This window comes from Vombatus ursinus, unplaced genomic scaffold, assembly GCF_900497805.2.
Source record: "Vombatus ursinus unplaced genomic scaffold, bare-nosed wombat genome assembly UNPS02014809.1, whole genome shotgun sequence".
In the NCBI taxonomy this organism is placed as follows: Eukaryota; Metazoa; Chordata; class Mammalia; order Diprotodontia; family Vombatidae; genus Vombatus; species Vombatus ursinus.
In genome coordinates this window covers 13032684-13040029 of record NW_020954587.1, presented here as the reverse complement: position 1 = coordinate 13040029, position 7346 = coordinate 13032684, and the positions used below count along the sequence as shown (strand labels likewise).

General features: G+C 40.1%; 1 protein-coding gene across 3 annotated transcripts in view; it reads right to left on the bottom strand.

The window, feature by feature from the left end:
- MRAP (melanocortin 2 receptor accessory protein) overlaps positions 1-7346 on the bottom strand; it is a 24836-nt gene that overhangs the window by 16987 nt on the left and 503 nt on the right. The gene's annotated exons all lie outside the window — the stretch shown is intronic.

Genomic DNA, 7346 nt, shown 5'->3' with positions numbered 1-7346 from the left:
CTCTCTCTCTCTCTCTCTCTCTCTCTCTCTCTCTCTCTCTCTCTCTCTCTCTCTCTCTCTCTCTCTCTCTCTCTCACAAACATTCTAACCACTCAATTCCTCCTTCTATTGACTTTCCATAACCTATTTCTCTACCCTACTTCAGCCATACACAAAAATGGCCATACACTTAATGTTGCCATCACCCACAAATGTACCATCTCCACATTCAAGAATTCCAAAATCCCCTTAATTTGACCATAATCTATTGACTTTTCATTTCTGCTTCTGCCTTCCCTTAAAAGACCCTAATCTTCATCCTCATTAATCCCTTGACTCCTCAGTTCTCTTCCAGGTTGTCTCTGCTCTCTCTTCTTTGTTCCATCTTGACTCCTTGGTGAACAAATTCAATTCTATACTGTCCTCCTCTCTTGAATTCTTAGTCCCCTTATCATTTTGCTGCTGACTACACCCTGTCAAGTCTCAGCCTTGGATTACTTGCACCATTCACCTTTTTGCTTCTAGACATGTGCTGCTGAATGAAGGTAAAGAAAATCACATAATTTATGTCACACAACTTCAACTAGTCCCTCACTTCTGCTAGGCAATCCTATTATGTCTCCCCTATCAACTCACTATCACACTCCCCACAGTAGCTCTTTCAAATCTTTTCATCCTTCCTCAAACTTCCCATGATTTCCCTTCCTCCCACCCTCTCAGCTGAGAACCTTGTCTCATAATTTACAGAAAAAATTCAAGGTCATTTGATGTGAGCTTCCTCTTTTCCATCTCATATCACTTATATGCCTTTTACCACTATCTCCTCCTTCACCCTTCTCTCACATGAAGAAGTGGTCTTGCTCTTTTGTATGCCACCTGTCTCATTGATAATGAGTATTGCCTTATTTTTTTTCATTTTTCATTTTTTTAAAATTTTCCAGCCAGGAACTCCCCTTCATTGGGAGCCCCATGATGAAGAGTAGGGTGGAGTGGGTATAAATATGAATTATCTGACTATATACAGACTTCTGCTGCCAATATTGCTCTTATTCTCTGGGGAATGGGTAGACAGTTTCACCTCTTCCCCGTTGCAAGGATGCAAGCTACCTCTCAATACCACCTTCAAGCCCTCCTTCAGAAGGAACTGTCCAATGATCACTATGTACTGTGCAGTATTAGTAGCAAAATTAACAGACCCATACTAGGAAACTTCAACACATATATTGACTCTCTCTCTCTCTCTTAAACATTCTAACCACTGAATTCTTCCTTGGGCCTTACCTGTCTCTGTGTCTCCCTATCAGTTCCAGATCACAGTAAACAAAGTGTTATGCTGGGCCCACCTTTGCCAAATGACAGGCTCTGAGTACCCACTTACTATGCTGAGCCCTGAGAATTTCCCCCTGCGTTGACTGAGCACTGTGGCAGGTGGGGCCTTAGCACTGACGCACTATGCAGAGGTGTGCCGGTCCAAACCGCACACTCTCTTTCTAGCAAGAGCAGGCAAGCAGGGTCATACTCACTGGTCCTCGGAGCCCACCCGGATGAACACAGAAACGAGCCAATCGGGAGGTGCAAACACCTGAATTTTATTCAATGATCATCACAGCAAGGCCAGGCAGGAAAGTACACGCACACGAGCAGGAGCAAGAGCGAGCACGTTCCGATCCCTACTGTCCCTTAAGTACCTTCTTCGTCCCTTCTCCTCAGCCCGCCCATTAGTGACTCGTTGTAGGATCAGATACCAGAAGGGGATGTCTGGGGTTAGCGCTAGACAAAGGGAGAGTACGTGGCACAGGAAGTGAGGCCTAGATACTGGAAGGAGGCTTCTGGGGTTAGTGCATAGACAAAGGGAGAGTACGTGACACAGGAAGTCAGGCCCAGACACAGGAAGGAGACGTCTGGGGTTAGTGTTGCACCTAGGGAGAGGACTAGACAAAGGGAACTCGTTCTCTGCCGCCCCACTCCCACGTGGCACAGCCCCCTGCCTCAGGAGCAAGTGCTCCGGCTACTTCCTTGTATCCTGTTCCTTCCCCAGCTTATCACAGCTCCACATAGCACTGCCCCCTGCCTCAGGAGCGTGAGCTCCAGTTACTTCCTAATACCCAGTTCCCACCCCATGTTGCCACAACCTCCACTTGGCAGTAGCCAACATCAGACAATCCCTCACACAGAGGCCTAGTGGTGTGACCTGTTCTGGGCCCAGCACTAGACTCCTATTCTAAACAACACCACCATAGGTACTGCTATTGCCTCCCTATGTTGGATGCTGCTACTGCTAGGGCCTAAGCTCTGCTCTTTATGCTGTCAGGGGCACTGATGCTACCTCTCTATTTTGAGGATTGCACAAGGGAGCCCCTCACCTAACCCTCTCTGCAAGATTTAAGGTTAACATTTATAGCCAAACTCCCTACTCCCTATTACAAGTAACCTGAACCAGATTAAAATGTAACTGGGAAATGTTTAACAAAATAAATAATGTTAATTTATGGTTTTCTAAGTCAACATGTAAGAAGGGGTCCATTTCTGTTTGAGTTTGACACCACTGCTTATAGGATCAAGAGTGTAAGCTGTCTCTCCTTTTAAACTTTTAAAACTCATGCAGCTCCACATCCCCTTGTCCCTAATAAATCAACTGGGGATACATTTGGCACAATTCTTGAAAGGTTTCCGGGCTCCTGGGAAAGCTCAAGCATTGTCCTTTCAAGTGCCTCCCCTGGTTCATTGCACTAAAGAGTGCCAACAAAGTTCATGTAGTTCTCAATGACCTCCCAAGTACTAAATTCAAGAGTCCCAAGCAGTTCTTTCAGCTTGAGATTGTCTTAAGACAATCTCCTAATTCTATTCTTTAGGGAGGGACCAAGTCAAAGGAGTGCTGGCAAATGTTTACAACTGGCTCTCCAAAAAGAAAAAAAAAGTAAGCAGGACACACTTTTAAGTTTAATGTGCATTATTGACATTTTCTCCATCTCTAAACAATCAACAAAGCAACAAATCAAGCCCTGATTTGTAGATTGCTAATTTCCAAGGTGTAAATGATCACACAGAAAATTTTACAATTGGCTCTCCTGAACTACTTGGAGCTGGCTCCAGCACACCTCTGTCTCTAGCCTACTATAGCTGGTTGGCATGCAAATCACAATCTCCCCGAAACAAAAGTTATGTAAATTAGGCAAATGACAGTTTATAGCATTTATCATCATCAGGACATGGTTCTTAAAGACATAGCACACAGTCTTATCTACCTCTATTTGCTCAATTCCCATAGATTTCTAATCTCCTCAGAGCAATGGCGGCCATCTCAGAGTGTTCAGTCAGCTCCACCAGAGGCATGGAGGCCAACAGGATTCATTTTCCTCCACATCTCCCTTTACTTTCTTCAATGAGGTCATTCCAGTAGAATACCGACAAATATTACCGATTGTTGTAGACTGGCCCTGATTCAGTCTGGTTTGAGGCTTCAGGTTCACATTGGAATTAAGTGAAATGCTAGTAAACCATCAAGGGTTAACAAATTCAGTTTACAAAGCCAAAGTAGTGAAAGCATATTGAGCAAATTGACTGCATTGATTCGTTTGGTCCTGTTGGCCACGTTGGGCCTTACCTGTCTCTGTGTTAGCCGTGCGGGTCAGTTGGTCAAAAGCCTGAGAGAGGAAACTGCTGATTCCTTCTCTCTGTTTTTTGGTTTTTGTTTATTATATTTTAGCTGCAAGAAACCTATGGCAGTGGCTTAGCCAGGAGAGACTTTGAGCTGAGGAAAAACTAGTCTAGCCTTTCTGGCAGATATTACTCTTACTACAATAATTAATACCAATTTGCTGTCAGCAATATGGTTTCAGTGTTTAGATTTTACATGTTAAGGTAATAGCCCCCTTTTGAATATGTTTTATTGTGGGAGCTGGTCAAAACTCACAAAATTTTTAAGAATTTTAAAACTATCAAAAGATAAGAATATGGAATTACTTAATTAAGTTAGAGTATATGGAATCTTCTCTTTTGATGTCCTTGTCCATTAGTTGAGAAGAGGACCATCTTCTAAATCTTGCCACTTCTACCATTAATTTAATGGTGTATTCCTACCAGATTTTTTGGACTACTTAGCAAGAGTAAGCCATTGTAAGGTACCTAGAAAATAGTATTTTATACTTTTCCTCAAGACTTTTTCCCAACTAATTTACAGAAATGTGATATAATATCCATTGCAACCAATTCTGCATTATGACCTACATCATTATCCATGACATCCTCCTTGCTTATTAAAGAAGAGCAAAGAGGCCAGTCATTAAATAGCTAGCTCCCAAAGAAAGGAATGCTATCTTTGGCCACCACTCTCCCTGGAATTCAATAACTCCTTTAAAAAGAATACTTATAGTGGATCTGTGTTTTATTATTTTGGGACATTTTATGAAGGACTGAATATAAGCAAGATATTCAGGCTAACCCACAAAAAGCTACTGATATGGCAGTCTTGTACTGATTGATAACAGATGAACATCTAAAGCGCTTGGGGATCACTTTACCCTGTTCCAGATTATTTAGGGTGACAAATTTACTTTAGAGTTTATGTCTTCCCCCCCCCCCCACACTGAATTATTACTATTAGTGTGATTTTTGTAGAAGGAATGCTGAATTTGGAGGAAGGAGAAACCTGAGTTTGGCTCCAGTTACTGGTTATGTGACTAGGCAAGTCACTTGTCAGTTTCCTCATCTGTAAAATGGAGATAATGCTTCTATCGCCTACCCTACAAGTTTGTTGTGAAGAAAGCACTTTGTAAATCTTAAAGCATTAGGGGAACATTAATGGTGGAAAACAATTGAAAACAGTGGAAAATATACAAATTAAGTGCAGAAGTTGAATTTTGCACCTTTCTCTGACGGTTAATGAAACTAGTATAGTGCAGAGGGCTAACCCATGTTTATGCTCAACTTTTGACTTTCTGTGAGAAGGTTTGATACTTCATGTATGAAGACTTAAGGTCGCCTCCCTTTTAGGCACCTGAAGGTTCCCAGGCAGCTAACAAATAGAAAGACTGGTCCCAGAGTTTGACTCTTTTCCAAAGCCAAAAAGAAATTACTTTTAGATTATACATAACTATCTGCTCCTTTTCTAATCTCCCACTCCTCAATCAGAGCAGATTGCTGTTAATCTTATTATAATAATGTCCTCACTGAAGTCTATTACACAATAAAAAGCTGTTAAAACTGGATTGTCAAAAAAGAAATAATAATGTATTTGTAAATTAAAAACAGTTAATGGAGTTCTCTTTTGTCAAATTTTCTTTTTCTGTTTAGAAGGTGGTGGGGAGGAAATAAACTCTGGATGAAACATAAATACTTAGGAATCTTAAAGATTATGCTGGGCTATGGTAATAAGCAAATGGGACAAGTTCTGAAAAGGTCTTTTCATGTACCAAAGCATTACAGCACCAATAATTAATTTTCATCTGAGGCCTCAACATCTTGCCTCTTTCTGAGTTGACATTTCATTCATAAAGTCCCTTACTCTTAATGTAACTATAGCCTTTGGTTGGGAACTTTAGTGGCAAATGCATGATAGTAACCAAGGGTTTCCTTGCTGGATTCCATCAAATTGCTCAGTGGGCTATACACTTATAGTTCTGTTACACTCAAATAAGACAGGATAGTCTTCTATATCTCATATTGGAGAATTGGAATATAGATCATAGTCACATGTTTTTCTTATTGGGGAATGTTAAGTTAAAAATCTCAGTTAATCAACTCAGGTTGTAAAAAAGAGTTTTGCTAATTTCAAAATTATTTCCTACTACAAATTGGACAGATAAATCATAGAATATGGTCACATTTCTGTTATTACAGAATGTTAGAGCTGGGAAGGACGTTAGAAACCTCTAGACCAATGTCCCCTATTTTTCCGGGTTAGGAAATTGAAACTCAGAGGGATTTGTGTCCAAGGTCACAAAATATAACAGATAACAGAGTGCTGCCTGGAACCCTGGTTTCCTGACTCCTAGGTCATCGCTATTTCTATTACACCAAATATCCTCTCACTAAAACTCTGTGCTTTTGACAGCATAAATGCCTTTATATATACCTCTTTGCCCTTCACAACCATCATTACACTTTTTACTTTAGATAAAATGCCATATCTCAAGGTGATAATAATGAGAGTGGCTGTTGTATTTACCAAGCATTTAAGAAGAAAAATCCAGAAGAGAGTGATTAGCACCTATCATAGTGGTAGACACATAGTATATGCTCAGCATATCCTGACTGACAGTACCTTCAAAACACACACTAAACTCTGGAAATAATAAATAAAGCCAAAAGTTTATTTAAATGTTCCTAAATAATGTGGCCTTGATGGCAATCATCAACATACCATCAGCCTGCCATATTTTTTTTTTATAAAAATATAACATCTCAAGACGTTAGAGTTTTAGGCTAAGGTGTACTATCCCTTTGTACAACAAGAGCACACAAGATCAGATCCTTTCAGTGACTACGTTTATGCTCTGACAGAGGCAGTGTGATTACATTGAATGTGTAGTATTCAAGGTGACCAAGCTTCCTTGTGGCATAGGTTAAGCCCAGGTTTCTAAGACTGTCACCCAATATTCTGTGCCTATTACCCCCATTCATTGTTTTCTATGCTGGCTTAGTCCATAGTGCGAATGATGACAAGAAAATCTTGCAAAAGAGATGAACCTCAACAAGAGAGGAACTGGGAATAAGACTGACAAAAAGAATGCTGAACTAAGTTTGTTGTGAGTCTGTTTTTATCTAGCTGTTACGACTGAATAATTTGGGGTAATTTTTAGAAAATTATACAGGTTTTACAATAGTAACATGGGGAAAATACATACTGTAATGTTTTTTTGCTGGAAAATACCAAATATACAACTTGAAGTAATACACAATTATTTCATGGCAAAACTAAGTTTAACTCTATTAGGAAACAGGACTTAAAAAAACAACACTGCTAAAGTGTTTGTTTTAAAAATTACATCCTTTAAGAAGTTTGAAGAGAGAAAGCATGGCATAGAGGTAGAGGACTGGTCTTGGAGCTGAGAAGACCTGCGTTCATGTCCTCTCTCTGACATATACTGGCTTTATGAACATGGGCAATTCACTTATCTCTTGGTGTCCCAGAAAAATCTCTAAGACGATAAGATACAGTCAAGCAGTCAGTCAGCAAACATTTATAAAGTGCTTCCCATGTGCCGGGGTACAAAGAAAGACAAAAACATGTCTCTGCCCTCAAGGAGAATGCATTCTAATGGAGTTGGGGAACACATTATATAAATAATCACACGCATATATTTATATAGGTAGATGGACAGATAGATAGATAGATAGATAGATAGATAGATAGATAGATAGATAGA